The sequence below is a fragment of the Sipha flava genome, unplaced genomic scaffold (genome assembly GCF_003268045.1).
Source record: "Sipha flava isolate LNK unplaced genomic scaffold, YSA_version1 49979_pilon_pilon, whole genome shotgun sequence".
In the NCBI taxonomy this organism is placed as follows: domain Eukaryota; kingdom Metazoa; phylum Arthropoda; class Insecta; order Hemiptera; family Aphididae; genus Sipha; species Sipha flava.
The window spans coordinates 939-12,083 of NW_020273356.1; the positions used below are offsets into that span (position 1 = coordinate 939).

Sequence of the window (11,145 nt, forward strand, 5' to 3'; positions counted from 1 at the left end):
TTCCATTCTATTTCCAAATAATCTCCGAAATAGTGATGACAATCCATTCTGTGTGCGACGGAAACGCCATTAGCTTTACCATAACTTTACGAAATACATTAATAATACATACCTCGAAGTTTTATTTTTCAATTTGCACTGTATAAAGTGTACTGTATATCGTACTGTATAATACTGTATAAAACGCAAAGGTGAAATATAATCTGTACGAGATGTCAAATTAGACTAAAGGGTCTATTTGTTTATTGTTGACGAGAGGAGTTTTAAAACAACTAGGTAACAGACGCATTGATATATGTACCAGCACATATATATTTATGTAAACGTATAAACATTATTATTATAATTATTATACATTATTGTATTATTTATTGTAACTGTTTTCCGATAAAAACGATTTTTCGGTTAACTGTGCACTTTACGTACACTTTATACACTTTTGATGTTGTGAACTCAAATCATTAAAATCATTGTTCCTAGTGTCTTGCCTCGTGTCTCGTGTGTCGTGTATTTAGCTGTTTCTAAATTTATTATATCTATACCTATACTAGTATTTTTGTTCTGGTTTACAAATTTAAATTTTTTTTATTTTGAATAATTCATAAATTAAATTAAATATTTGCACCCTCAGCAAACCAATATTTTCACTGGTTTGGTAAGTATACATGTACAATAAAATAATAGTTTTATATTTCACAATATTGTTATAATATGGTTCCAGATTTTATTCAAAATATTTTTTTGTTTTGTACTTCAAACATTCGTACCATGTGGCTAGTAGTTCATTTTATAATGGATGACACTGTGAAAGTGGTTCCTCAAAAATGGTTTTATGTTAAAAAAGGTATTTGTGGATGGCCAAAATCTACCAAAGCAATATATGTCGAAAGAGCAATAAGAAATAAGATAAAAGCAAATAAAAATGAATTAAATTTTTTTGAAGCTCGTGCTTTGTCCAGTATAATTGGTAGGTATAATATTTTAAATTCTTCATTGTTGTATGATTTTGTATAAGAAGTTAGTAGTTATATACTAGGTAATCATAGTAATTTTGTTCATGTTGTAGACAGTTATGCAAAAGCTATAAAAAAATGCAACATTGCGAAATCTAAATCTGATCTTTCATCATGTACTGAAGAAACTAAATTTAAAAAGAAAATCAAAAAACAACGAAAAGCATCAACTTCAAGTTCACATTCTAGTTAATATGAATAACTTTTATTTTACCTACAGTTTAAATAACTATACTTACCAGGCACCTGCCTATATGTATGGCTTTAAAAATATATAATAATAATAAGTTTCTACTAAAAAAAAATTTCGGTACAATATTATCGCGCCTACCGCCGACTCGTTGCGACTACCTTGATTTTGAACGCATTATTGTACGCAACATATTTTTAATATGTTTATCTATCTATACTATATATAAAATTGTAAGGGTTTTTCTTAGACCGCACTAACCGAGAAAACTACTGAACCGATTTGGCTGAATTTTTTTTTGGCTTAAACCCGACACTCTGCTGAAGGTTTTAGTACCATTTTTGTCAGTAAAAAAGTTCATAAAAAATTAAAATCAATTGTTGAAGAGTCGCGTGTTAGCGGCTTTTTAAGCGGGCCGCGGGTTTACAGCTACCTGCAACTTGACCTTTGTATAGTGTTTGATATCTAACAGGTCATCAAATGATTTAATTGACATTCATCAATAGTACACGCGCGTCCAAAAACATTTGCCAAAATTAATAATAATTTTAATATTATAAGAAGTGTATGGAAAATACCAATCACGTTTTGCGTTATCGAAAAATACTCTTATGTAATAATACTCTTGCCAACAAACGTGTTACCATCGATTATAAATATTATTTATCAACACTATTATTTAATAGTGTTACGATCCGCCTGACGCCGAACGCGTTTTTCCGCAAATAATGTTTTATCTATTTTTATACCTACATTGTTAATCGCTTATATAATACGCAATACCTACTGCTTATTTAACAGCAGGTTATTAGCACATAACTCACCGCACGTGGCATCACGGGCTCAGTCTGAGCTTGGTAACTGTCGAGTGTGGTTCTTTGCCACGCACACCGCTTTGGTTACGCACTGGCCTAATTTGTACTTAGTTTTTTTTACCTTTTTTTTTTTACCTTAATTTCGGGTAAGTGGCCAATTCATTGTCATGCCGAGAGCGCAAAGAGCACGCATTGGCAGAAGAACTGCCAATGCAACTCGAATGTATAACAGAAGGCAACAAAATAACACACCAGAACGTTCTCAAACACTTGCACAGAAGCAACGTAACGCTTTGAGCATGAAATCTTCGTTTAATTATCAATCCGAGATTGATTATTCAAATATTAAGATAAACATTACTAGACGTAAAACCAATGCTGTCGATTACTTTACATGAATAATTAGAGTCTGCAGTAGTGTTTAATATTTCATCATTACTATGAACTGTTGGTGTTACTTTAAAAATACAATAAATATTATTTTATTAAGAACATAAATAATAGATAGTTTATGTATAATAAATATTCTATAGCTACAGATATATTTTAAAAACTAATGAACTATTTACCAAATGAAGAGCCAACAGACATTTTTAAGGGGGACCATCCATTTATCGGTTTTTTATAAATTGAATGATTTTTCTCAGTCATATCATTATCATCATATTTACTTTACTTAGAAGATCCTCGAATAGTTTTACTAATTTTAAGTTCATCATCTGCATAAAACCTATCAATAAATTTAAGACCTTGTTACACATGTGTAATAACAAACAGCTATAAATCATTAATTACCTGTAGAAAATAATGATAAACTATCAGATTTAAGTGAAGTATTGGAAATATCTCCATCTGAAGTAAATTAAAGACAATAATTTACTTAGTGTTCTAAGAAATTAAAAGAATAACTACTGTTGTCAGTGCCCTAAAAAAAAAAACAGTCCAAAAAAATCAGAGATCACATGGGCCGCAGACCTCATTCACACTATATAATATAGTCAATGATCATTTATAATAATATAACAATATTTGTGGCACTAAACTTTTGTTTCATTTCCAAATCGATATACAAGTATAGCAATTAATAAATATATTTATTTTAAAAAGGAAAAAAAAGAAAAAATTGATAATTACAAGTAAATACATTGACTTTTAGCTTTGGGTAGTTTTATATTATTACTAACCGACCCGTCACAGCTTCACCCGTGATTGGTTGTTTATTTTGCCTTCGGACCATGATATGTAGAATTTTTTATTCAAATATTATTGTTTAGTGTGATCGGCAAGTAAATATAAAAAAAACGGTTAATGAAAACGGAATGAAATTTTTCTAGCGTTATAAATGATAAAAATAAATACAGATAAAAAAGAAATAATTTATGGTTGATAAAGAATTTGACTGAAGTTGATGGAGAAAAAAAAAAGAATTAAAATAAGAATTTTATAAGACTTCTGAGTATATGATGTTTTTTGTTATATTTCCTGTTGAAATTAAATTCATAAGATGATTCGGGTCCCCAGTTCGAGAAAATGCCACGTATAATTGCCCATGTGAAAAGCACTCTGTTCGAAGATCTACGTCAACGTACTTGAATGTTTGATTTTGCGCTTTGTTTATGGTAATGGTAAAAGAAACTTTAACCGGGAATTGAAGCCATTTGAAAGAAAACGGCAAGTCAGAGGGAATCATGGGAATTCTTGGAATAAATGCAATTTCTCCTTTCGCTGGCCCTGTAAGATTTACGTCTTCTATAATATTATTTCGCAACGACTTTATTTGTAATCTTGTACCGTTACATAAGTTCGGTGGTTGAAGATTACGTAATAATGTAATTGGAGCACCAATTTTTAATTTTAGCTTATGAGGAGGAAACCCCGAAAGAGAAAGAGAAAATAGCATCATCTGTTGATGTAACTGTATCAATAGATAGATATTCACGTGAGTGTCCATCGAATTTTAGAAGGATATCATTAATTTCTCCTGCTGTTACATTTCTCGGAAAGATAATAGCTCTTTCACATAACCACTGATAAGATTTGTTGGACAGTTTAAAAATTTCAGGATAAACTGTAAAAATCAACTCTTTCACGTTATTGGCCAACCGTCCAATCATGTGAATGACAGAAATGTAACCATTTTCATTTTCTAAAGTTCCATTTCCAATTTTCAATAACTGTGCTGGAAAAATATCGTCCCCTCCGCATAAATAAACTCTCATGTTTGTTCGCAAATAAAGTTTTTCAACATAGTTCTTTATAGGGGAAGATTTTAAGCAAGCATTAACGACATCAGCTCGAGTACCTTTAGGGATTACTGGTAAGGTTTGACGGAAATCACCAGCGAAAACAAATGTTATGCCACCCATAAACTTATTATTACACCTAAGATCTTTTAATGTTCGATCAATTGCTTCGATATGTGATCTGCGACTCATTGTACACTCATCCCACGCAACGAATGAGGTTTCTTGAAGAATCTTGAAGAATTTTTCCAAGAGGGCCATTTTTATGAATCGGACAAACGTATTCTGTATCAAATAATATATTTAACGGTAACTTGAAAGTCGAGTGAGCAGTTCTACCGCCACTAAGGAGAGTTGCTGCTATACCAGATAAAGCTACTGCTAATGCAACTTTACCTGAGGATCTGATTTGAGCCAACAACAAATTAATTAGGAATGTTTTTCCTGTACCACCCGGAGCATCTAAAAAAAAAAAAAACTCTTCCTTGATGATCATTACACTTTCTGTAATAACATTAAAAGCATATTTTTGATCGTTTACTAATTTTGGTAAATTGATTTCTACAAATTTTTGTAATCGGTTATTATCGTAAGAACGCAAAATTGAGAATTAAAAAGGATCAGATGCATTTTCATTTCGAACAGGTGAGTTCATTCCAAATTCAGTTAAATATTTTTCAGACAGACAAACAACTTTATCTTCTATTTCAATCAAACCTCTATTAAATATTTCATCAGAAAAAGTAAATTGCAAGTCATTTAATCGAGTGCACTCTGTATGAAGAATATCTTCACAGAAATCATTTCTGAACTGTTCCCACAAAGATTGAGGTTCAGACGGTTGGCAGAAAACTATGATTATTGCGAATAATTCTCTTAATTTTGAATAACTTTCTGAAGGAGTTGCCTCCACTAGAGCATTTTTCCATTGCTCGTCATTTTCTAAAAGCCTAAGAGCAAAACAGGTAGCTTTAAAAGTCGCGTGAATGACTCCATCAAAGGCCTTCAAGCTTTCAAATGAAGTAGGACCTTGTACATAATTTAGTAACAATCTTAAATGGAAGCACTCACTTTGATTTGGGTGAATCGTGTAAATTCTACCAATGGCAGGGTCCATTTTTATTTCTGGCCAACCTGGAACATATTTTCCCCGTCTTCTCTTTAATCAGTCTCTGCTATCATCCCAGGTATAATAAGAAGGAACTTCATGATAGAACAGTGTTTTTGCAAAATCGTCATGCGAACACAGTTCAAAAAATGCAGTTAGTGTTGTTTTTCTTGGATTTTCAATAACTTGATGAAGATTATTAGCGTTAAAAAAAAAACACGCTGTCCATTTTCTAGATGAACAGCCAAGTGCTGAACTGTCGGATCTCTATCATAGATTTCAAAATTGAAAATTCTTAAAAACGCTTCAGAAGTACATATGTATCGACCATTCAAATAATTTTTAATCTCATCGTTTTCACGATTAACAGAAAAAGTAGCTCTATCTGATCCTTTATTAATATATTTATGTATGTATTTTATCGCTTTAACCGAATGACAGTATTCTACGTTAATATGTGCATTAAAGCACCTAGATAGCACTGGACAATACGGTACAACCGAACGGTTGTCAACCACGATTTCTGTTTGACCACGAACTTTTAATATTGCAGTATAACCTCCATCATCTGGTGATCTCCGTCGGTAAGTCGGATAATCATCATCTCCAGTTTGAGTATCCTTGACCAATTTGTGAGGGTATTTCTTACTACATTTTCCATTATTCATACATGGAGATCTAATATTTAACTCGCCGCATGGGCCATGAATCATATTCTTGCATACTATTTCATAAAGTATAGGATCTCTGTCTTTGTTTAGTATCTCGGCAGGAATAATTTTATCAATTTCATCTGGCTGAATTTTCGTTTGTAACCACAAAAGAATGTGGCAGTGTGGCAAACCTCGTTTTTACCATTCAACACTGTAAACATAACAATTGACATCTCCGAAAATATATTTATTTTTTAATACATGCATAAACTTTTTTAGTTTGAGATGAAAAACTCTAGAGATTATATCGTGTCTATCAAACGACTTTTGATCTTGAAATAATTCATTTTTTATTTCCGGCCATTTCGGGTTGCATGTGAAAGTAATAAATAAATCTGGACGGCCAAATTTACGAACATAAGTCATGGCATCCTGATTTTTTTCATGCATGTAACGTGGAGAGCTAGTGAAAGAGGAGGGAAGAATTACTTGTTGCCCCACGTTATTAGCATTAATATTTACATCATTGTTAACAGCATCTCGGAGGTGAACATAATCATCCGCACGTAGTTGTTTTTGATGGTTACGAATAAAGTGTAGTCTTTCAGAAATCATTTTTGCCATCATATCTATGGCGAATTGGCTGAATAATGTTTTGTAATAATGTAGATGATTTAGACTTGTTTCTCTAACCATAAACCTATAAGAATAAAATTGCATGCAGGAGACAGTTTTTGTTCGATTTTGGTTATTTTTCTGTAAAATATTAATGTGATAACCGTCTTCGCCTCTAGTATACATCAATGGATATTGCAGTGCATCATAAGATCTATTCAATTCGGAAACTCGACTCAAATGTCCACTCCGACCGTGTAGAACTATATCTCTAGGATCTTTATCTTCATTAACTAATAATACAGGTACTTCATCGATGGTAGGTGCATTATATTGACCTCTGTGTTCATCTTGAGGAACTCTGTCAGCATGAATAATTAACTTAAAATTTTGCAACTCATCAAAAGACCTCGACTCCAGATTAGATCTGAAGTTCTGTGTGAGGTGATTATTTTCACGCAAAACTGTTTGCAATGATTAAATAAGACCTCTTTTTAAATTTGGAATCATATTTGTTCGAATAGATATTTGATCCGACTCTGACATAAAATATATTTGTAAAAATTTAGCATTATTTCCAATTTCGGGTAATAAACTACCTATTAAATGATGCACTTGACCCTGAATTTTAAAAGAGGGCATGAAGTTCCATTCAGCTATTTCGTTTGCTCCAAACGATGTCATTTGAAACAGATTATTAAACCGTCTAGATTTATTAAAGAAATGTTTTGATAGAGGATAAGAATTATCAATTAAACTTTTAATTAGGTCTGGAAGATCCTCAAATTGGTGTAAAACAACTTTACCGTCAGCGCAGCAAAGTCCATGGGTTTCATCTTTCCATTTTTTTGCATGGCACTTAGAACATAATATAGTCATTCGTCCACTTTGAAGCGCTTTAATATATTTTATTAGTATAAATTATTTAATTTTCTACCTTATATATAAATATAAATCAATGAAACTATTTAAATTGTTTAAGCAGATAAAACTTCTTTGACTACCACAACAGCTTCATCTTCTCAAAAACTGGTCGACAACAGTATTCATAAAGACAAATTACATTTATCATTTGGTATTTAGTTCCAGTATTTTTGGTCTTCAAATTATTACTTATTACTTATGATGTGTACTACTTGTATTATATATTTGGTTATCATTGTATTGTTAATATTTTATATTCTTATAAATTAATTGATTTTATTAATGTATTTGTTTAAGGAACTTAACAGAAAATTAATATTTTCGGACTTCGATAGTTCTCAAACTATTGTTTTAAACAACAGCCCAATTATGTCTTCAAAAACTTCATTTTCTGGTGTGGTTTGTTATTTATTATACTTAAATTTAATATCTTCCTTAGTTACGATTTATTACATTTTTATTTTATCCAATACTTGAATTTGAATTTTAGTGGAAACTTGATGAGTCTAAATAAATGTCATTCCCTTGAATTTTGCTTATCGAGCGTCTACTGTAGTTAATAGTTAAATAGTTAAGTCAAATTGTGCAAACAACTTATAGTACCAGTTGTAATATCTTAAGCATGTCCTTAAAAAAAAAAAAAAAAAACAATAAAAATGTGTCTATTTACTTAACTTTTATGTTCTTATAATTTATAGATGAAAGTTTTCCAATGGCACGTAGCTCCATTTTATCTACCAAGATAAAAACTGTTCAAAAAGGTAACAATATATAATAATGATCCTATTAATAATTTTAAATATTATTTTGATTTATATATTCTTATTATTATTATTGAATTGAAATTTAATTATAAATGTATGTTCAAGACCTCATCATCAAATTTTAAATAACAATAAACTCTTCATTAGGATAATTATTATAAGGCTTACAAAATAATATAGCTGCTATATTTCTTTTTGCTTTATATTACCCACCCAGATACTTAAGAAATATTGTATTTACTTACATTTTTTTTTTTAACAGATGATCAGTATACAAGATTATTGAATTATATGATAATAATGAAGTATGAAATCCGTTCAATTCATTAAAAATTAGACATACTTATTCAAAACGGTGAAGGAAATTCTATGGCAAAGACTAGAGACTCATGTGTTACGTGCCAACCGATCGATCTGATTATTCAGTTACAACGTCTCTGTCAACGCTTGATTGGAAGTGTAGTCAGGAATAATTAAGACTTCTTTTTAAAATAATTAATTTTATTTAACTTATAAAAATTATCCTAACTACAATTTTGTAAATATTCTAGTGATAGAAATTATCTAAGTCCTAACAATTATGACTTATAAAATAATTAAAAAAAAGTCCAGACCATAACATACACTGACGTGAAGGTGCTCAGTGCAGCATAGACAAGACTCGTCTGATTTGCCCTTGTTTTCGGGTCCCTTTTATATGTGATATGGCATGTGTGTGTGTAAAATCCCAAGTGTGTGTGTGTAAATGAAGACGATAATAAAATAAGATAATTTCCTATAGATTGTGAGTGTGTGTGCGTTATCTCCGGACCGTGACATAATTATTGACGCAAATGCCCAGGATGTGGTCACCACATCATTCCAATAAACTATTTTATTTCAATTTCCCATAAAAACGTTGTTTTACCTTTCACTTGTCCACGCTTGTGATTTCGATATTCTAATTCCTTATTGTAATCTCTAGTGTAATAACCACGTGAACACAATAATCTAACTTGACGCGGACCCGTGCGGCAGCCGTTATCGAAACGGCAGTCGCCGACCGTGTCCTTATCTCTCTCATCAACCACCACTCCGCGGCACGTAACGCCGCAGCGACCCCCGTCCACCCATCCATCACCAGTCAGGGGACGCGAGCGGTCGCTACGACGTCCGACAGGTACCACCATATAACCGTGCTGTTTTTCCGAGATCGTGTACCGAGACACTACTCACACGTTCCCGACCTTACTGTATTTTATTTTTTTTTCAATTGTGACATCTTGTGCGGTGTACGTTTTTTTCTCATCATTATTATTATTATTATTTCTCTTTTGTTTGTTATTTAATCTGCGTATTAAATATACATATATATTGTGCCACAACAACCCGAGGTCGTTTCTTTTTTTTTGTCTTTTTCTTTTTGTTAAACTTTCGGTTCATAACACCCGCGACCCGTGCGCACACCACCACCACCTGTGTGCCGCGTCAAACTTATCCATAGTTGTGGTTTTTGATGTACATGGGAACCTCCTTGTGATGTGTTTTACCGTGTGACTACGCGGGACGTGACACATGTGTGTTTGATACATTTATTATAGATGGTAGATTACCTATCGAAAATGAAGAAAAGCTTGAAATATTTGAAAATGATTTATCTAATGATAAAAATTTTCGGAATCAGTTGGTATGTCATATAAGTATAATAAAATAACATTTTTTATTATATATTAGAATTAATTAAGTAAAATTATTACTGGCACAGTGTCTACGTTTATCATCAGTTGGTGGCAAGTCTATTAAATGTATGGTAAAACGAATTATGACTTTACTATTTACACCTGAATTATTATGTAAATTTTCTTATAATGACCGCGGGAATAAAAAACGCCCTTTCGATAAGTTACTAGTCAAGAATGTTATATTTGGTAAGAAACTTAAATTACAATATTTTAGTTTTTATTTATAATGAATTTTAATTTTTAGAATCCGTGAAAACCATAAAAAAATTTGCTTTGTCTGACAATGCATCCAACGAAATAGAACTAGTTATAAAATATGTTCTTATCCAGACCCCATTTAAGATTAAGAATAAAACTAGTGATTGAATTTTTTTTAAATTTTTTTCGGTTTTAATGTTATATATACAGCATATTTTTTTATTATTTTTTTATTTCTAAGAGTTTCATTAATAATTACATTATTAATTACAATACTAATTAATGTTTATTATTTATTTAATACAAATTTGTGTATTTTTGTTAATGATATATATTATATTATGCACTGATATTACAGTAGATTTGTCTATCTTTTTTTTATATACTTTTTATGTTCTTATTTGTATGTATGAAGTAGTAAATACTTACTATATTACACTCCTAAATCCTACAAATATAATTATTAAAATTGTGTGTTTCTTTGTTATAGAATATGGTGACTTATTATTTGTTGGTACTCTTTTTTATAATAATCATGGTTCTTTTTCAAATAATATAATAAGTACTGTGCAAAGTAATATAGTTAACTTTATATTACAAAAAATATAGATACATAAATAAATAATTATAGTTTAAATTAAACTAAGCTAAAAAAAAATATCAATTAATCCATGATTTAAGGTGAAATCAACCTTAATTAATAATAGGTATAAAAAAAAAAAAAAAAAAAAATTAATTCATTATTATAATGTTGAAAATAAGAATTAAAAGCTTAATAAATCTTAAATATTGATTGACTTACAATAGATTTAATGTAGGTTAAATCTTGTATGAACATAATACCAACCAAGAAATAAGGTTTAATAGATATTTACTTAACAACGTACAGATAACATTACAG

The 11,145-nt window shown here is 30.6% G+C and overlaps 1 pseudogene; it reads left to right on the forward strand.

Moving 5' to 3' along the window:
- Positions 1-768: 768 nt before the first annotated feature.
- On the forward strand, positions 769-10,412 carry LOC112690256 (annotated as a pseudogene).
- Positions 10,413-11,145: the final 733 nt, after the last annotated feature.